The 21,739-nt window shown below is 46.9% G+C and overlaps 1 protein-coding gene and 1 long non-coding RNA gene across 5 annotated transcripts in view; one reads left to right on the forward strand and one right to left on the reverse strand.

Annotated features, from left to right (window-relative positions):
- LOC105485184 (myosin ID) overlaps nucleotides 1-21,739 on the reverse strand; it is a 378,692-nt gene that overhangs the window by 13,801 nt on the left and 343,152 nt on the right. The window lies entirely within an intron of this gene.
- On the forward strand, nucleotides 13,274-14,836 carry LOC112427315 (uncharacterized). Its single transcript, XR_011615605.1, has 3 exons — nucleotides 13,274-13,412; nucleotides 14,110-14,520; nucleotides 14,685-14,836. It is a non-coding gene; the product is annotated as an uncharacterized lncRNA (long non-coding RNA).

A 21,739-nucleotide genomic window follows, 5' to 3' on the forward strand; every position in this document is an offset into this window, starting at 1 on the left:
CAGAGTGAGACCCCATCAATAAGGAAAAAACAATTAAATAAAAAAAGACTTTTTCAGACAAGTGCTCTGAGAGTTGGCCTATCTTGGCTGTCTTATAAAGAATTGCTGCGGGACACCTCATTAAGAAAGAGACTGAATCCAGAAGGAAAGAGCAGAGCATGAGGCACAATGAGGAGCAAATAAACAGGTCACCATATAAGCAAACCCAAATACACATTCACTATAAGAAACATTAAAAATGACTCATGTGGGGGGATTAAAACACTGTTGAACTAAAATCATGGATAACAGCAACATGAAAGGTGGGGTGGTGGTCCCAGGAAAGCATTCAAAGGCCCATGTCTCATTTTGGAGGAGGGTAGGGAGACTGATGAACTTGAGGCTCCCTTCAGGCACGCACAGATGCAAAAAGTAATAATAATGGGAAATGGTTACAGTAGACTGTGATGTACAACTCTCAGAGCAGTAGAAGGGAGGGCGTAAAACAAATCTGATCTATCACACAGAAGGCAGGAAAGGGGAACAAAAGTAGCAAAGAAGAAACATGGGAACAAGAAGGCACAAACTAATAATGGAATAAATACATTTAAATATGTAAATGAGCACAATAAACCTAGATGTGCAAACCTCTGGTTAAAAGGGATTTCTCAGATTTAATTTAAAAATGCAGTTATATGCTACTTTGTAACAGACACCATTTAAATCATGATGACAGTTTTAAAAAGGTAGGGAATATGATATAGAAATCAAATACTAATCAAAAGAAAGCTGGCGAAAAGCATTGCTGGAGAAAAAGCTCATTAGAGACCGGGTTCAGTGACTCATGCCTGTAATCCCAGCACTTTGGGAGGCTGAGGTGGGAGGATCACTTGAGCCCAAGGGTTTGAGGCTGTAGTGAGCTATGACTGTGCCACTGCACTCCAGGCCGAGCAACAGAGTGAGACCCTGTCTCAGGAAAATAAAAAAAAAAGCTCATTAGATAATTGTTTTGTTTATTTATTAAGGAACAGTTTACCAAGAAGATGCTCTCATATATATGATTTACAAAGATAAAATAACAAGTCCACAATCATAGTAAAAGTAAAAATGGGCTGGGTGTGGTAGCTCATTCCTATAATCCCAGCAATTTGGGAGGCTGAGACAGATATAGATTACTTGAGCCCACAAGTTCAAGACCCACTTGGGTAACAGAGTGAGACCCTGCCTCTACAAAAAATAAAAAAGAAACTACCCAGGCGTGGTGGCAGAAGCCTATAGTCCCAGCTAGTTGGGAGGCTGAGGTGGGAGGGCTGCTTAAGCCTCGGAGGTTGAGGCTGCAGTGAGCTGTGATTGTGCTACTGCACTCCAATCTGGGTGACAGAGTGAGACCCTATCTCAAAAAACTCCCCCCAAAACAAAAAACTTGGGTGTATGTGTGTGTATTCACTACATTCAACAATTAGAGAACACACATTCTTCTAAAGTACACACAGAACACATACTAGACCATAGAAGAAAGTTCAATAACAGCCTATGAATTAGCATCATATAGAAACCATCTTGTGTGTCTATGGTGAAATAAAATTAGAAATCAAATAAAAGGAGAATAAAATAATAATATAACAATAGTACTATGGACTGAATTGTGTCCCCTCCAATTCCTTATATGGAAGCCCTAGCCTTCGACATGACAGTATTGTGAGATCTGGGCTTTACAGAGGTAATTAAGGTTAAATGAGGTCATAGGAGCAGGGCCTTGATCTGACAGAAAGTAGAGAAACCAGGGTGCTTGCTTTCTCTCTTCCCACCATGTGAGAACTCAGAAAGAAGGTGGCAGTCTGCAACCCTTGAAGGGAGCCCTCACCAGAACCCAACTATGCTGGACTTTTTTTTTTTTTTTTTTTTTTTTGAGATGGAGTCTCGCTCTGTTGCCCAGGCTGGAGTGCAATGGTGTGAACTCGGCTCACTGCATCCTCCGCCTCCCAGGTTCAAGCAATTCTCCTGCCTCAGCCTCCTGAGTAGCTGGGATTACAGGTATGTGCCACCACACCCGGGCAATTTTTGTATTTTTAGTAGAGATGGGGTGTCACCATGTTGGCCAGGCTGGTCTCGAACTCCTGACCTCATAATCTGCCCATCTTGGCCTCCCAAAGTGCTGGGATTCCAGGCGTGAGCCACTGTGCCCAGCTCCATGCTGTACTTTTATTTGGGACTTCTAGTCTCCAGAACTGTGAGAAAATACATTTCTGTTGTTCAAGCCACCCAGTCTATGGTATCTTTTTTTTTTTTTTGAGACAGAGTTTCTCTCTTCTTGCCCAGGATGGAGTACAGTGGCATGATCTTGGCTCACTGCAAGCTCCGCCTCCCCAGTTCAAGCAATTCTCCTGCCTCAGCCTCCCGAGTAGCTGGAATTAACAGGCGCCCACCACCCCACCCAGCTAATTTTTGCATTTTTAGTAGAGACGGGATTTTGGTATGTTGGCCAGGCTGTTCTTGAACCCCTGACTTCCAGTGGTCCACCTGCCTTGGCCTCCAAAGTGCCAGGATTACAGGCGTGAGCCACGTCCCCCGGCCAGTCTACGGTATCTTGTTATGGCAGCCTGAGCAGACTAAGACAAATAGTCAAACAGTATACAGTGCTTAAGTGCCTTACAGATATCAATTCATGGACTTACTACAGCACAAGGTGAATTTCCCTTTCAGAAGAGGAAATGAGAAGGCCCAAATTGCCTAAGGACCTGCCTGCCCAAAGTGATAGAGTAGAGGCAGGATTTGAACCCAGACAGTCCAGGCCACAGCTGGAGTCTTAACCTATATGCAACCTGCCCCTAAAACAGCACATCACTAGCTGTGGTCCCCGTTTGCTGTGTGCTTCTGAGCACAGCGACGGGCTGAGCATTTTCATGTCCCTATCAACAGCTCCTCATGCAGTGTCTGATACAAAATAGACATGTATGTCTATTTTATAGTCCATTATATATATATAGTCCATAAATGTCTATAGAAAGAATGAATTTTTACAAAATGACATGGTTAAAAAAGCAGCTGAGGCTAATGTCAACACAAGACATGTCTTCAACTGGGAGACAAGAGGCTGGCCTCACGCATCTTCACAGCAGGGTTGTTGAGAAGTGAGGCAAGTGAGGCGGAGCCATCAGTGGGGTGGGGTTGAACACAAAGGGTCAGGTGGGGTACATGTCCCGGCCAGGTATCCTGCTCTGTGTAAGGGGCTGTTTATGTGTCAAGTGTGATGAAAACATATGAAGAGGCACTAGGGACACTCACTGTTCAAGGGGTGCCTTTTGGGAACTAAAGAATCCTCTTGCAAAGGGAGTCGTTACCTTGCTTTGTAAACCCAAACTTGCTGTATTAGGTGCCGCCTCCCCACTGCTAATGAAGTTCTCAGTGAAATAAAAACATTTGGTAGCATGGAAAACATTTGGACTGCTGGGCTTTGGAAGCACATACGCAACGTTAGAGAAGCTCCGGGAATTGTATCAATGAACATGTTGTCATTTTTATGTCCTGAGGTTTAACGGAGATGAGCAGACACAGACACTGGCTCCATGCAGATTTCTCAGCAACAGCTTCAGAAATATGGGCAGATATTTCTTTTTTTTCTTTTTCTTTTTTTTTTTTTGAGACAGAGTCTTGCTCTCGTTGCCCAGACTGGAGTGCAGTGGCACGGTCTCGGCTCACGCAACCTCTGCCTCCCGGGTTCAAGCAATTCTCCTGCCTCAGCCTCCTGAGTAGCTGGGACTACAGGTGTGCACCACCACACCCAGCTAATTTTTGTATTTTTGGTAGAGATGGGGTTTCACCATGTTGGCCAGGATGGTCTCGATCTCCTGACTTTGTGATCTGCCTGCCTTGGCCTCCCAAAGTATGTGGGCAGATATTTCTAGTGAAATATTTGGGCCCGGAGCTCCTCAGCATCATGCCTGTGGAGTTGTAAAGGGGTCCTGGATTGCGGGGAGAAGGTTGAAAATCACTGTCATCCATTTATTTATTAGGAATGTACGAGGCACTGTATTAAACATTTTACATACGTAATTTCATTTAAAGCTTACTGAAGCTGTCATTATGGGGCACTGTCATTCTGCTCACTTTATAGATGAGGGAGCAGAACCATAGAAAGGTCAAGCAACTTCTTGCAGCTGGAAAGTGGTGAGGCTAGGACCTGACCCAGGGCAGCTGTCTCCTGAACAGCATTTGCGCCTCCATTCCATTTAGTTTCCACACTAAAATGCTGTTCTGGCTCTCGTGTGGAGCACAGCCGCCCCTGTAGCATGGAATTCTTTAATACCAGGTGCTTCTGAGTCAGAGGACAAGGCACTTGAACCTGCTGTAATGATGCTGAGGTTTGGACATTCTGACCCACATCCTGACCCCCTGCACAGGCACTTTCACCACTTGTATGTTTTTCTTGCTGGGCACAGCGCCTTTCACTGCTCGGCCTTTGTCTGGCCAGAAGACACTGATGTTTACAGGCATAGATGATTCCAGGCTACTAAAGAAAGAGGCATTCTCCTGGTGCTTGGAGAATTTGTATGCTTTTTTTTTTTTTTTTTTTTGAGACGGAGTCTCGCTCTGTCGCCCAGGCTGGAGTGCAGTGGCCGGATCTCAGCTCACTGCAAGCTCCGCCTCCCGGGTTCACGCCATTCTCCTGCCTCAGCCTCCCGAGCAGCTGGGACTACAGGCGCCCGCCACCTCGCCCGGCTAGTTTTTTTGTATTTTTTAGTAGAGACGGGGTTTCACCGGGTTAGCAAGGATGGTCTCGATCTCCTGACCTCGTGCTCCGCCCGGCTCGGCCTCCCAAAGTGCTGGGATTACAGGCTTGAGCCGCCGCGCCCGGCCTGTATGCTTTTTTTTTTTACCATTCTCCAGCGCACATCTTTGTCTTGACTTTCCAGCTGTAGTCCCTGGGGAGTACTCCATGGCGACTCCTGGTTTCTGTTTTGTCAACCAAAAGGTTCCTATGCTTTGTGCCTCGGCAGGCTTCCCCTGGCAAGGTGGGCCAGGCAGGGCCTCCGTGCACTGGAGGTGGCCTGGTGGAGCTCCCGGGAGAGGCTTGGCAACCCCTGCATCAGTTCTGTTTTGCTTCCCCTCCACCAACGTCAGACTCGGAGTTGTTGAGGAAGCTTCATTTTGCTTTGTCTATTTGGAATCTGTACTTTTTAAAGACTGCATTCCTCTGACCCTGACAAAATGCCCAAATTAATACTTTATGCCAGGCATAATGAAACCTTTCAAAACCAGAGCTAAAGAACAAAACTATACCCACAGCTCCCTCAAATATGAGGGAAGAATAAAAAAAAAAAAAAAAAAAAAAGAAACAGAACACCACCAAACCAAACCAAAGCCCCATCACAAAACAAATGAGACAGCAGTTGTGAGCAGAGGGCTGGGGCCACCTCGGTGGGACGCCTGCGCCAGCATCTGACCCTCAAGAGGGCAGTGGGCTCTGGAGCCTTGAGACCCTCGCACATCAATCAGAGGACATCTGTCTTTTCCTCCCCTGCCTCTTCACATCTCTTCCTTCTTCTACCTCCCCTACTCTCCTTAAACTTCTCTTGTTCACTCTTTTTTTTGGAAATACGGTCTTGCTGCTCTGTTGCTCAGGCTGGAGTGCAGTGATGTGATCATAGTTCACTGCAGCCTCAAATGCCTGAGCTCAAGCAATCCTTCCACTTCAGCCACCTGAGATGCCGGGACTACAGGTGGGTGCTACCAGGCCTGGCTAATTTTTAAAATTTCCTGTAGAGATGGGGTCTCACTAGGTTGCCCAGCTGGTCTTGCCCAGGCTGGTTTGGCCTCCCAAAGTGCTGAGATTACAGGCCAGCGCAACCATGTCCAGGTACCCCGTTAACTTCTCATCTCTTGATGCTCCTGCTCTAATGTCTGTAGGGCTTTATTTTACATGTTTGAAAGAGGTTTTCGCCTTTGCTGTATTGAGGTTTTTTTTTTTTGACATCTTGGCTATTTCCTGCTTATATTTCTGTTCTCCTCTCTTGACACTTCTGTTAACAGCATTTCCAAAGTTAGCACCATCTGTGAACACCAATGTTTATTTTCTATTCACATCATTAATGAAGGCGCTAAGTAAGACTGGACGGAACATGCACCAGCACCCACACCTTCCTCTGAACAGACGATTTTTAGTGGTTTGTCAGGAATGCCATCATATATTTGCTTATTCAGCTCACCATTATCAAGAAGCATTTAAATTTATATTTGTGTGTAGCTGTGGGTCACTGGATAGAGGAGTTAACAGGATCCCAGTCCCTGCCACCTGAGAATTGAACATTGAAAGCAGTTAGCACCTGCACACAAACACATTGGGGACATATGTATTAAAAAGAGAGCTGGCCAGGTGCGGTGGCTCATGCCTGTAATCCCAGCAATTTGGGAGGCCAAGGCGGGCAGATCACCTGAGGTCAGGTGTTCAAGACCAGCCTGACCAACATGGCGAAACCCCATCTTTACTAAAAATACAAAATTAGCCAGGGGTGGTAGTGCACGCCTGTAATCCTAGCTACTTGGGAGGCTGAGGCAGGAGAATCGCTTGAACCCAGGAGGTGGAGGTTGCAGTGAGCAGAGATTGCACCACTGCACTCTAGCCTGGGTGACAAGAGTGAAACTCTACCTCAAAAAAAAAAATAAAAAAATAAAAAAATAAAAATAAAATAAAAAGAGCCATCATGAAACATCTGCATCTTCTGGGATGCAAGATAAATAATAAAAAGGCCTCAGTTCTCAGAAAGCTCAGAGCCTGGGGAGGGAGGCTTCCTGAGCTACTGTGTCAGGTGCAATAGAGTCAGCATCACAGAAGGTCTAGAGTGCGCTAACCAGGCCCAGGGTGGAGGGAGGTGCCCAGGACTTCCGCCTGCTCCCTGCAACGGTGTGGCCTCTTAGGCTGTGTCCTGGCTTTGCATGGCTTTGCTATGCAGATGCATCATTGGAATAAACTAGGCTCTCAGCACTGGGTCCAGAGGTCCATGTCAGGATTTCTCATTCTCGTGCTACTCCCCACAGACAGGGATGAAGACAGAGCCACTAAACAGAGTGCTGAGGGAGAGAGCCTGGTGTACCAGGGTTGAAGGTGACTCACCTGCTCAGCCAGTGTCTCGGCTTCCTTTAATAATGTCCCTCAAGCTCTACCTGTCCTTTCTCCCTGAAGCCTAACTGGGTTTCTCCAGCCACAGTGGTCTCCAAGACCCCACAGACAAGAAGGCGATGAGCTGCCCTTTGGAGGATGAGGAGGACTTGACAGGGAGTTCAAGATGAGTGGGGGCTATGTTTCAGGCACCTTGAAGCCTGGCCACGCCCAGCCAAGGATTCTTGAGGAGAGAAAATAGACAATACTTTGTTTTCTTCAGTGTGCTTACCACTAACTGAAATGGACTTGTTTGATACTTAGCTGGTTAATTGTCTGTCTCCTATGGTTTCCATCCCCTGCCCAAAGGTAAGCTCCATGGGAGGGGGGACCTTGTCTGTATCCCCTGTACCTAAAAGAGGGCGTGGCATACAGTAGGTGCTTAATAAAGAGCCAATACATGAAACTGATAAACTAGGAAGTATGGCAGATGGACTGTTGACTGATGGGGGCATTTTGAGGCAGGAAGACCAATTAGGAAACCGTAAGTCAAGACAGAAAGAGCTGTGATCGTGAGAGGGCAAGACTGGGGTCCCGCTGGAGAGATGCTTAGGAGTGAGAACGTGGTGACTGGCTGAATGTGGGTGATAAGAGGGAGACTCTACCATGTCTCCAGGTTTTGAGCTCATGTGATGGAGAAGGAGGTGGAAAGAGAGAATGAATTTGGTTTTGGACAGTGTTGAGTTTGACTTCCTCTGGAAAAGGATGCAAAGGGTTTCACTACACACCACGTAGACCCAGAAGTAAACAGGGCTCAGTGCTCTCTCTCCCTTAAAGGAATAGATGTGATCCAGCAAGGTAGATCATGTGTCAAAACAGTTTATCATATATCAAAATTGTTTCACAAAACCTATTTTTGTAAGAAAATTCTATTATAAAATCAGCACTTACAATATTACAGTGATGCTGTGCTATATTAAGAGACAGCAAATAAAGTCTGGAATTTGAAAATTTAGCATTGAAATGGTAAGCCTGCCTGCACAGCTGTGCCTCAGCAACCTGGCTGTCATTCTCACCACCCCAAACTCCGTAAGATTTCTTTCTTTTTTTTTTTTTTAATAGATAGGGTCTTGCTCTGTTGCCCAGACTGGAGTATAGGGTGTGATCATGGCTCACTGCAGCCTTCTGGGACTACAGGCATATGACACCATGCAAATTTAAAAAGATTTTTTGGCCGGGTGTGGTGGTTCAGGTCTGTAATCCCAGCACTTTGGGAGGTTGAGGTGGGTAGATCACGAGGTCAGGAGTTCAAGACCAGCCTGGCCAAGATGGTGAAACCCCGTTTCTACTAAAAATACAAAAATTAGCCGGTCGCAGTGGCACATACCTGTAATACTAGCTACTCGGGAGGCTGAGGCAGAGAATGCTTAAACCTGGGAGGTGGAGGTTGCAGTGAGCTGAGATTGTGCCACTGCACTCCAGCCTGGGCAACAGAGCGAGACTCTGTCTCAAAAAATATTTTTTTTTTCTTTGTAGAGACAGGGTTTTCCTATGTTTCCCTAACTGGTCTTGAACTCCTGGGCTCAAGCCATCTTTCCACACTGGGTTTCCAAAGCGCTGGGATTACAGGTGTGAGCCACCGCAGATGCCCAAGATTTCTTTTTATTCGATGTTATTCTTTTATTTAAAAAAAACTTTTAACACTATTATTTCCAGCAATCTTTATCTGAAAATGTCCAAACTTTACAAAACAGTATTCTTAGAAGCAATAGTGCAAATTATAAAGGGGAAAAGAGGGAAGGTCTAATCCTTGCTTTGTAAATAGCAAGTCACACTCTCCAAAATCGTGGTGACCTATAAAAATTTGGAAACTAGTCAATGTCCAACAACAATCGGTAAATTATAGTTAGTGTGAGTCACGACGTAGGGGCTGTTAGCACATCACATTGCTTGCTGGGCTTGAATAAAGGGATTTTTCTCAGATACTAACCGGTCTTTAAGAAGTTTAGTTATAACACATCCGGGAGTCAGACATTCCAGCTGGCAGCAGCAGCAGGAAAGAGATGGGGACAAGGGCCTTCTAGGTTCCCTGTATTTCTAGGAATGTTGCTTAATCAAAAGAGGAGACAATGGAGGCATAGTGGGAAGAATACAAGGTTTGGAATCAATAGTTTAGGGTTCAAATCCAGCTGTATGGCCTGGCTTTGGGCAATTACTTATCCTTTTAAACTCAGTTTCCTTAACCGGGATAAGGAACAGTGATAATGTTCTTTTTTCTAAAGGGTTTTGGAGAGAGTTAAAGGAGAAAATATATGCACAGTGGCTAGTGCAGTGCCTGGCATTGAATAAGTGCCCCATTAACGTTTGTTAATGGAGTAAGCGCTTGAATGGGGGAGGCTGTTGGTGCGGAATGCTGGTTAGACAAATGATACCAGGACTGAAAGGATCTTTGCCCAGCCTCTCAAGGCCTCTGCCCCTGACCATGGATATTCCCTTAAGAAGCAACTATGCCACCTTCTAGGGCAAAAAGACTTGTCAATTCCAGAAGGACTCTTTATCACATTACTCAGTATTTTTAAATCCCCTCCTCCTGCCTTTTTTTTTTTTGAGATAAAGAGTCTCGCCCAGTCTCCCAGCCATGGCCTACTGCAGTCTTCACCTCCTGGTGAAGTCATCTTCCTGCCTTAGCCTCCTATATAGCTGGGACCACAAGTATACGCTCCCATGCCCAGCTAATTTTTTGATTTTTTGTAGCGACAGGGTCTCACTTTGTCACCCAGGCTTGTCTTAGATGTGAAACTCCTTAGAGCCTTAGAAACTCTTAGGCTCAAGTAATCCTCTCGCCTCAGCCTACCAAAGTGTTGGTATTACAGGTGTGAGCCACTGTGCCCGGCCTTAAATCCCATTTTTAAGGACAAAGGATAATGCTTCCTTCTTGGGGATGACGACATAGTTCTTTTTGTATATTTTCCGTCACATTGTCACTGAACCTTGCTCCCATCCAGGCAACTATAATCCACAGTGAAGAATATTTGATTAAGTAGCAGGTGGTGGGGGATTTTTGTTCTGAGGGGAATTCAAAAAACTTAAAACAGAGGCAGCTATCTCATAAACCAAGCCCAGAACACCGAGATGAAAAGAAACAAATTGCCCACTTTCTACCACCTGTTTGAGAACAGAAAGATTTATACTCACTTATGTCAGCTAAAAAAAATGTACCCTTGTCTCATTGCGGTAAAAGAGCCTCCACTGCTCAATTGCTTCTGATGGAAAGTCTACCCCCTGTTCCGATACACACTTTCATGCTGGTAATAACAGAGGCAAAGCAGGTCTTTCTATCAATATGTTCTGCACACTTCCTAGCAGCTCTGCTTTTTCTATTCTGCATTTGCTATTTTAAGCGAGTACATAATGCATCAATTTTCAGACTCTTACTCAATGCCATTGCTACAGAACTGAGAACTCAGTAATCTTGTCAGGCAGAGCAGAACAATATTCCAACAGATGAAACATTCCATGCAGCCTTATTTCCCTTTTCCTGGGATGGGGCATCTATTTCTGGCCCTATAATGAGAGATGAACCAGTGGCCATGGTCCAGTGCCTCTTGCTCTGGAATCCCACATCACAGAAACCACTCACCATGCTGCTGCTGCTAGACACATCAAAGGCCCTGTGGGGGTCTCAAGTCCATTTGACTGCTCTCTTATTTTTTATTTTAAGTTCCCAGAAATGGGTTGTTTAGATCCAGGCTGGAGCTTGCTGGCTGGGAACCAGAGTGTGGGTTCTCTCAGGCCACATCTGCCCTTTTCCTGCCTGCCATGAAGAGTCCCCATTTTCTCTGGAATCACCGATTGGATTTGAGAGCCCCAGAGCAAACTTGGTTTCCCTGTCCCCAGTCTCCTAGGAGATTTAAATGTGAAGTGTCTCCATATGGCTTCTTGCCAAATTTGGCTTGACCTTGAGTGCAGACACACTTCTAGTAGAAGGCCAATTGCATCTGATACCTCAGCGAGCAGTTTAGGCAGATTTCCCTGCTGTGTGTGTTTACAGCTTTAGTGGCTTCTAATACAGGCCTTATTTACTGCCTGCAGGCTTACCTGGGAGAGAGAGAGCAGAACGATCTGCTGCTACTTGCTACACCCTTTGGCTTGTAAGTGGATGAAATGGACACATTTTCCCAAGATTTACTCCATATACCTGGCTGGTGTAAATGGGCTGGGCCACTTCCACCATCCTCTCCAGTTCCTGCTCCTTTTATCTTATATCCATTAACAATGGCACAACAAATTAGCATGGGTGCATAGTGATTCCAGTGGAAGGCAAATAATTCAATAAAAACTCTACACCACTGCTTTCTGTCTAAAGAACTAATGCTGGCCCAACTTTATTAACAAGAAAACAATCAAACCAAATACATTCTTCCTCTGGAGCTGGAAGTCAGACTCCCTGAGTAATATTTAGGTCACTGCTGCCCAGGCAAGTCTGAAAAAATGGTTTGTGCCCTGATTAGGCAGTTACACATTTGTTTTAAATGACTGTCATAGGAGGGGATCCAGAGGCATTTTAAGGCAAAGAGAAGTTCTATGAGCAGTACTGAAACAATCTGAAGTGGGCTGAAGCAAACAGCCTCTTTGTCTAGCCTCAAGTCTATCAGCGTCAGCTTTACAGCTGAAATGGAATCTTTGGGTTTGGTGAGTGCCTGTCGCCACTTCCTCTTGTCTGTCTCTGGGTGCCCCCAGAGCAAAGATTGTCAACCTTGATTGCACGTTAAGCTTATGAAAAATACTGGCCCTAGTAGTGGTCAGGCTCCAACCCCAGAGATTCTGCTTCAATTGGTCTGCCTGTGGGCCCCTGAATGTCGCACTGCTAAAGCTCCCTGGGTGATTTTCCTACGCACCACTGCTGTAAACCGTCCAAGCATCACCCTCCCTAGGAACGCCGGGAAGAAGTGCTGGCCCCGCTTTGCTTCACATAAATGCTCCAATTAGCTGCCTGGGAACTGGCCTAGCACATGACAGGATTCCCCTTACATACAATTTAATTGATTAATCGCACTTTTTATTATGACAATTCTTAAACAGATACTAGAAAGAAGAGTTACAAGAATGACTTGGAACAACATTCTAGAAGTGCCTGTGAAGGAGGCGCTGAGCCCGGGAGGGTCACAGAGCTCAGAGGAGGACGTGGAGATGGGCACCCCTCCTGTCACCCTGGCTCACCCTCTGGACAGCACCTGGCCTGCCACTCTGCCATCACCCTCTGGACAGCACCTGGCCTGTCACTCTGCGATCACTCTCTGGACAATACCTGGCCCACCACTGCACCATCACCCTCTTTCTTGTCCCCTTCTCATTTCTTTCTTCAACATTGACTAAAGCCTGTTTGTCAGCCCTTGTGGAACGGTGGTGCATAAGACAGGTCTTGCTCCTGCCCTCATGGAGCTCAGAGCCTGGTGTGGAAGACTCTTGTAAACAAGAATTACACACTCATTACTGTTTATTCATAATTCTGTGAAGAGCTCTCACGGTAAAAGTACAGACTGCAATGGAATCCTGACGAGAAACCTAATCTATCTTATTTACTCTCGGGGGAGTCAGGGAACGCTTTCTTGAAGAAGTGATATTAAAACATCTCATTTTAAAGAGTGAATAAGAAATGCACATGGTATGACATTCACAGGTCCCAAAGCATTTAGAGGGAAAGCCTGTTTCCTTCCACCCGTCGCCTGGCCTCCGTTTCCCTCCTCATGAGCAACCACACTCCCACTTAGGGTGTATCAGTCAACACTAAGACTGGCACACACGAAGAGGTATCGGCTAGAATATGAGCCAATCTGATGTTTGACGCCAGTGCCACTAGAGCTGCTATGTCGCTCCAGGACCAAGGGGGTTCTGGGTTAGGGCCATTACTGTGGCCAAATCCCCAGCACTCTTCATCACTAGGTGACCGTGAACGCTAACAGCAGCACATTCTGCTCACAGAACCCCCTCCCCCCAGATCACGACTTCAACTCTCAAAGGCCCTGGAAATTCTGCTTTGGGCCTCGCAATGCCATGGAGCCGCAGAACTCGGCAGCCGACAGGTTCTCTGCGGCCCGGGTAGGGGATGTGTGCCCCACCTCGCTGCAGGGAAAGCCAAGCAAGCCAGGCCAAGCGGGCACTGGACGCCGTCTCACCTTCTTTTCCTCCCTCTCACCAAGTGACACCGCTCCCTCTCAAACAGAAGGAAAGGGAATAGATCCGTGGGGAATCTGTTGGGTCCTTAAAAGGGGCTGTCACGTCTCCTAGCTCTGCTTTGCGCGGTATACGCCGGCTGAAGGCCAGCGAGGCCGCCAAGGTGAGGAAAGCAAGTTCCCGTGCAGCGCTTCAGCCCGGCACCGCTTTTTGAAACACTGGTTTCATGCCAGGCACTGGGCGGGCCGGGTGGGGGTGGCGGCGAGGCCGTGTCCTCACGGGCCCGGGCACCTGCAGCGGGAACCGAGCACAGGAAGGGCGGCTGCCGGGGAATCCGGGGCGACAAAGGAAAGGCGGGAGGGGGAGGACGCAGGGAAGCAAGGAGGAGGGGAGGCGGAGGAGACAAAGGGAATCTGCACCAGCCGGGTGGGCTGCGGCAGCGGGGGCGGAGGCTGCGGCTCGGAGCGCGACGCGGTCGCCAAGGCAACGCTGACCCCAGCGCCCGCGGCTGAAGCGAAGCCGCCGCCCGAGCCCGAGCGCCAGCGCGCACGCCCCCTTTGCAGTCCCCCGCAGCCCCAGCAGGCTGCGCTTCTCCGCCTAGCCGGCAGCCCCTCCCAGCCCGCCCGCCCTCCTTCCGGCTGTTTTTGTTTGTCTGTCTTTCCCGAGAAGGTGATGATTTGGGGCTTAGATCATCTGCTGGCATATTGATGAGCTCACTGGGTTGCTGAAAGGGAACTGAAAGGGAAGGGGATAGGGACTTGGGTCGGCTAAGAGTACAAGATCAATATAAGATAAAATATTAAGAAATGGAGATGTGGGTAAACAGCAAGCTTTTTCTTTTTTCTTTTTTTTTAAACCAGGGCGATGTCTTAGCCAGAAATAGTTAAAAAGGGAGGAGAAAGGGCTACCCCCGCAGCCATGTGAAATAGGATTAGTGGAAACCCTGAAGACTCAGGCCCACAGGAGCCATACTGCAGCAGTTTGCTTCACGTGACACTTTTCCTGCTCAGATTCCTGCTCCAGAAAAAGAAAATCAATCTGTGCATCGTTTTTTTTCTTTTTTGTATTCAAAGCCCAAACTCATGGTATCATCTCTCAAACTGTATTTCAGCACGAATAGGAAAAGGCTCATGAGACTGTACTCTGTGAGGGTGGAAACCGGTCTGAACCATCCCTGTAATTGCTGAGCCCAGTATGGGACCTGCCGCACACTAGCTGAGGGTGATGGACCCTACTGCTGTGGACAAAGTTCACAGAGAGGACTTCCCGAGGTCAGCCTCCGGAATGCAATAGCGACTGGGCCCAGAAACATCCTGTTAGCACGAATGCCTTGCTATGAAGTCACACAAAGAGCCAAGGGGTGTGGTTGAGGAGGTTTTGAAAACTCAGCGAATAGCAAAACGGGGGCAGGAACATATGTCTTTTTATCCATCAGGCAAAGTCTCCCTTTTCTGACACATCTCTCCTGGGTCTGGAGCACCATGCTTTGTGAGATAATAGAGAGGCATGTCGATGAATAATAGGCGTGTGACAGGTTGGTGTGGGCTGGCAGGGAGCTGCCTTCCGACTGCTCTGCTGGCGCTGCTGTGGGGCTCCCAGGATACAGGGCATGGGTCTGACTGGAGTGCCATTTCCTAACCACTCTTCTGTTTATCGAGACAGATGCTATGTCCATCCTAAGAGTCATATGTGTTCTTTGGTTATCCTAGAAGCCACTGTGGTATCCTAAGACTTTGCCACAGCCACTGACAGAAAAATGAAGAATAAAAATAATACGTGTGAACTGCTGTTATTCCTGCATTCCAGAATTCAAACTGCACCATATTCAAAGGTGACTGACAAAGTTCATCTTCCTTGCAGGTGGTATTTGTAATGGCAGGGGGTGGAAATCAATCAGGGAATGATGGGACTGAGCTGCTGAGAACATGGGGCGGGGAATCGGGCCACTTTGTTCAGCAAAACCTGGAGACAACACACAATCTTTCCATGGGCTTACCCAAAAGATCAGACCTCAGTTTGGAAGGTTAGAAGTCTAGAACTGGGCCTTGAGAAAAGATCTGACCTTGAGTTCAGCTTTAAGCAAGAACACATCTAAAACCTTCTGGCCAGCAGGCTGTCTACTGATTTCCTGAAGACCCCTCCCTCAGGGCCAGATGGCCTGCCTCCCTCCCCTGCCTACTCCAGTATTCTTCCATCCTGAACCATGACAACCAACCTACTCCTTAGAAACACACCTAAAATAGGGAAGAGAAGGCTCAAGAAATGCATATTGTCTCTGTCATCCAAAATGAGTGCTATGATAGTGAAGAGTAAAGCAGCGTTCCTGTAGAGGTCGACTTCATGTGATGAAGGCCTGTAAATTCCCGCATAATCAGGAACAAACTGAAAAGAACTGTGAGGTTAAGGAGGAATTTTCATTTCCTCATATAAGTTGCTCCTATGTTTAGTAGCCATAGCGTCTAGGAATATTTAAATATAGATACCACTGAAATTCATGATCAATAATTTAAAATGTTTTGGGAAAACATTAATTTGCTGAGATACGGGTAGTGAGTACTTCTTGGTCCATAGAACCCTAGCCAGCCAACCTAGATTAAATAAATAAATCTTAGGGCCGGGTGCGGTGGCTCATGCCCATAATCTCAACACTTTAGAGGCCGGGTGGGCAGATCACGAAGTCAGGAGTTCAAGACCAGCCTGACTAACATGGTGAAACTCTGTCTCTACCAAAAATAAAAAAATTAAGCCAGGTGTGGTGGCTCATGCCTGTAATCCCTGCACTTTGGGAGGCCGAGGTGGGGGATCACGAAGTCAGGAGTTCAAGACCAGCCTGGCCAAGATGGTGAAACACTGTCTCTACTAAAAATACAAAAATTAGCCAGGTGTGGTGGCAGGCGCCTGTAATACCAGCTACTCAGGAGGCTGAGGCAGGAGAATTGCTTGAACCCGGCGGGCAGAAGTTGCAGTGGGTTGAGATCATGCCACTGCACTCCAGCCTAGGCGACAGAGTGAAACTCTGTCTAAAAAAAAAAAAAAAAAAAACTCAGTTTCTCTGAAATATTCCAAATATTCAGGTCAATAAAATTTACATATCCTCTAGGAGCAAATAATTAAAATTAATTAAGCAAAACATTAACTAAAAATGACAGAGGTATGAAATAAATTCTCTTCATGGATTATGACATCATTTGCTATCCCTGCTTCCATCTCACCACTAAAGGCCTGACACTGTGGCCTAATGCGGAGTTGAAACCACAGAGTTCAGGGTTATAATGAAAGCCTTTTCACCAAAAATGGGTCCCCCACTGGTGGTCAGAATGAAAGAATTTTGTCCCAAACTACTCTAGTTTCTTTAAGGCCTTAAGTTTTAGCTGTTGACTTACAATGAGTTAAAGCATTATACTGGCTGGAAGGGATGCATGGTGAACATATTAGGAAGACATGATGCACTGCTTCCTGAACAGACAGCAGAGTTCCCAGGGGATGGGGCGCAGCGCACTGAGAGGTGATGCTAAGGTGGGGAGGGACTGGTGGAGGCTGGGATGGCCTGGCACAAAGCAGGAGGGTGAGCTAAGGGGCAGTATGAGGATCCTAATGATGGGGAGAACACAGAAAAATGAGTGGGGTAGAGGAGCCGCACAGCCAGCTTTTGCTCATTACCCACTGAGGAGGGCCAGTGCTGCCTGTGGGCTCCACCAGGAGCATCATGTGGCTGTCAGGCTCCTCAGTCTGAGTGTCCCCCATGCCTCTTTTTTGTGAGATGGAGTCTCACTCTGTCACCCAGGCTAGAGTGCAGTGGCGCCATCTCGGGTCACTGCAAGCTCCGCCTCCCGAGTTCACGCCATTCTCCTGCCTCACCCTCCCGAGTAGCTGGGACTACAGGTGCCTGCCACCACACCCAGCTAATTTTTTGTATTTTTAGTAGAGATGGGGTTTCACCATGTTAGCCAGGATGGTCTTGATCTCCTGACCTTGTGATCCGCCTGCCTCGGCCTCCCAAAGTGTTGGGATTACAGGTGTGAGCCACTGAGCCTGGCCCCCCCATGCCTCTTAGACAGCAGTGCTTATGCCACTGCCTTTGCCTGCCTACCACATGGGAGGAAAGAGGATCAGGTGGGACCCAGGCCTTGCCAGTGGACTGGAAGAGAAAGAAGGGAAAAGAGATGGGAAGGCAGGTTGGGGAGGGGAAAGAGAAGAAAGGTATTTAGCACAGGGGTGGGCTTTGGCTCTCACCCAACAACTTCCTTTTACAGACAAGAGACCAGGCCCAAAGAGGTTATGAATTGTCAAGATCACTTAGGGGTGGAAGTGAAACTCTCACCTTGGGCTTCACATTTCTGATTCAGTGTTCATTCATCGAGTCCATGAGAGAAAAGGAAAGGGCAGAAGTGCGAAATGTCACCAATAGTGAAAGAGCATGATGCAAATGAGAAACAGAAAAGCTCTCCACAGGAGACTTAGAAGACTACAAAAATCATTCCATTCAGTCTCATGACAAAACAGTGCCCAAGGAGCTTTACAATGGAGTGCCAGTCCTAGCCTGGGCAACATGGAGAAACCCCATCTCTACAAAAAATTACCCAGGCATGGTGGTGCACACCTATAGTCCCAGCTACTTAGGAGGCTGAGTCCCTGAGCCTGGGAAGTCGAGGCTGCAGTGAACGGCGATTGTACCACTGCACTCCAGCCTGGGCAGCAGAACAAGACCTTGTCTCAAAAAAAAAAAAAAAAAAAAAAAAAAAGAGGGCCAGCCCTGGAGTGAGAGTGGTCGGGGCAAATCCCATCTTCTCCCAACAGCCAGTAAGCCTCGGGGCAAACTTCTTAACCTCTCCAAGCCTCAGTTTCCTCAACCATGAAATGGGGATGACAGTAGTATTATTTTCATACAGACTTTGTGTAGATCAAAAGATAATGATCCATGGCAAAGAGTTCTCTCAGCACAGTGCCTGGAGCACAGTGCAGTGCATAATCAGCATGTGCTGCTGCTCTTATTATGATTGCCACAGAGCTACTACAACCAGGGGAAACTAGTTTTTCTTACAAGAAAAATGGAATAAAAAAGTTGTTGGTCCTTTTCTATGTTTGGGAAAGTGCATCTGTTTTCTCTGGGGCTGAATGAGTATATGCATCGTTTTGAATTTCCCACAATAAAAAAAGCATCATTTTGCTTTTGTCTTTGGTGGAGCATGCTTCCTGCTGATGTCAATTCACTCTTCCCTCTATTGGTGAGAAAGTCCCAGTCTTGGTTTCACAACCAAAAAACTCTCTGTGCTAACAGGCTCGGGCGTAGGATGGAAAAAATGAAGAAGTTATTTACTTCTACATTTCATTTTCCTTTGGACAGGGTCATGCTCTGTCGCCCAGGCTGGAGTACAGTGGCACCATCATAGCTCACTGCAGCCTCGAACTTCTGGGCTCAAGCAATCCTCCTGTGTCGGCCTCCAGAGTAATCGGGACCACACAGGTGGGTGCCATCATGCCTGTCTTTTTTTTTTTTTTTTTTTTTGAGACAGAGTCTCGCTCTGTCGCTCAGGCTGGAGTGCAGTGGCACGATCTCAGCTCACTGCAACCTCCGCCTCCCAGGTTCAAGCTATTCTCCTGCCTAAGCCTCCTGAGTAGCTGGGATTACACGTGCGTGCCACCACACCTGGCTGATTTTTGTATTTTTAGTAGAGATGGGGTTTTGCCACGTTGGTCAGGCTGGTCTCAAACTCTTGACCTCGTGATCTGCCCACCTCGGCCTCCCAAAGGCTGGGATTACAGGCATGAGCCACCGTGCCCGGCCTTGACTAATTATTTTAATTTTTAGTAGAGATAAGGTCTTGCTCTGTTGCCCAGACTAGTCTCAAACTCTTGGGCTCAAGCAGTCCTCCTGCACTGGCCTCTCAAAGTGCTAGGATTACAGGCATGAGCCATCACACTTGGCCTACATCTCGTTACTTTTGTTTTCCTTAGAAAGTCAACTGTATTTGGATTATAGCTGATTAAGAATTCTCAATCTGCAAGCATTCAGGGGCCAACATGCTTTTTTTCACCATCTGTCAAATGGGCACCATTAGCTTCAATCATTCATAGGAGTGGGGAACTGCAGGCTTCTGGTATGATTTATTTGGCTGTCAGTTGATAGTCCTCTGACCACTGGTCCAACGGTTTCAAGACAAACCTCCACTCTCTCCTTCCCCACGTGGATTTCTGTGGCTATCTCACTGAGAGACCTGATCATGAAGAGTTTTCCATTCCTGGCTATTTTAAGCCTCACTAACCGTTCAAACGAGGTCGCCACATGGCATGCAGCTGTGGGAAGCAGCTGCTGCGGTTTGATTTCTAGTCAGTATGTCTTGACATTTCTTGTCAAGTGATTTCTAAAATTCCTTTTTTTTTTTTTTTTTCTTTTTTTTTTTTTTCAGGTAACCAAGAACATTTTTTTTTCTTGAGGAATAAGGTATGACATCAGAGCTGTGCATCTGATAACCTGCTCCACACTGGAAACAGTTCCAGAACGCTGCTATACTTGATCTTAGCCAAATGGCCGAGAAGCGATCAGAACCTGCTAGAAAGGAACATTTATTTCACCTTTCAGGACCCAACTCTCTCTGCCCCAGAAATATCAGTTCTGGGGCCGAGAGACACTGCAGCAGCCCTCCCTGCAGTTTCTAATTGGAGCCTGTCCTGGAGTCTCAGATGCCACAGAAGAAAGTAGAGAGAACTGGGCAGCATGCTGGGCTCCCTGGAGCTACCTTCAGTGACAGTGACAACAGCTAACACGAGGACAGGCAGGGTCACTCAGCCCGAGGAGAAACCGCACCAGAGAGCATGCTTCCTCCTGCTCTCTTGCCTACCTCCTCCCAAAACTCCCCACCTACTTGTCCTTCTCTCTAGGTCATTCAGCTATTTGTCTCCTCGTTCACCCTCATACACCTGTTTGCCACGATGGTTTTGCCTTTAGGCTTTTGCACATGCTATTCCCTGCCTGGAAGACCCTTGGTCTCTTTTCCAGATCAACTTCTATTTATTATTTTTTCCTCAATATTGGCATCACTTTTAGGAGCCTTTCCTGATCTTCCAAGAAAGGGTTAACTGCCCCTTTGACGTATATCCCCTATTAATGTACTTAACACATTGCATTGTAATCTCCTGTCTACTCATCTGATTTCCCCCCCAGATTGTAAACCTGGGCAGGGTCTGGGTTTTGTTCACTGTTTTATCCCCACTTCTGGCTCAGCACATAATAGCTCCTCTGTAAATATCAGCTCTATGTTGTTCCGAACTCAACAAGAACTCCCTCTCTTCTTTTCCCTCCAATATATTTCTTAGATTACATCAAATTATTTGCCCTTCAAATAGCCTCTAAGTCTTCTATTTTAAGGTAGCACATATCTATTCAAATAAAGTCCTTTGTCAGTTATGAGTTTGAAAAAATCTTCAAGTGTGCATTTATGTATGAAAATGTGGCACTACAGACTCCTAGATGGTGTCTGTGCCTAAGATTAATACCTAAATACAAAGTGAACGTCTTAGCTGGATAACTGAAAGGAGCTAGAGACTCTTTATCTAGATCTTGGTACTTCCTCTTCATAAAGCCTTCTGTTTTTTGTGGGCTGGTAAGTATGGACCCCTATTTCCAAGGTATAGTTATTATTTTTTGAGACAGAATCTTGCTGTGTTGCACAGGCTGGGGTGCAGGTGCACAATCATGGCTCACTGCAGCCTCGACCTCCTGAGCTCCAGCAATTCTCCCGCTTCAGCTTCCCAAAGTGCTGGGACTACAGGCGTGAGCTACCGTGTCCAGCCAAGGCATAGCTACTCTTGACAAGGAGATAGAATAGGTTTCCAACCATGAAACATCTTCCATGGACCATCTGGAACTGTTTTTCATTTTCTTTCAAGAGAATCCTTCTTACAATAGAGAGGAAGTTTACAGTTACATAGAATCTCCACTAACATTCCTCCTCCCCAGCCCCAACCCTCTGCCTAAGCAGATAGGAACTAACACCAACAGCAGCAATGATCAGCCATTCCATACAGTGCTGCTTGGTTTCTCTACAACCACTTTTCATAAGACCACAGTGGGGTCTTTCTCCAGCCCACCATCACCAGCACACACCAAGTGTGAAGGGGGACAGCACATGCCTCTTGGAACTGCAAGGTAGGATTTGACCTGGGATTCAACTTTCTGCTTTAAAAATGGCCACATGAACAAGGTCACCATCCAGAGAGGGGACTTCAGAAGAACACTGACAGCATGTGAATCTGTGCCTGGCGCTGCCAAACCCACCCTGTATGCTGGCGAGAGGACTGGTTGACAGCAGCTAACCACAGTAAGGAGGAGTCCATGTGGCAGTCCAAGGAGTGTCCAGCCTGTTGGGGCACTGCCAGGCCCTGTGGACTGCAAGCCAAGGATGTGCTTTCTGTCCTCACTAACTTTAAATTCTAGAGATATTCTGACAGAGGGGCAGAGGCAAGACATTTCCTGCACTTGTCAAAGCTACA

Source organism: Macaca nemestrina, chromosome 17 (assembly GCF_043159975.1).
Source record: "Macaca nemestrina isolate mMacNem1 chromosome 17, mMacNem.hap1, whole genome shotgun sequence".
Taxonomy (NCBI): domain Eukaryota; kingdom Metazoa; phylum Chordata; class Mammalia; order Primates; family Cercopithecidae; genus Macaca; species Macaca nemestrina.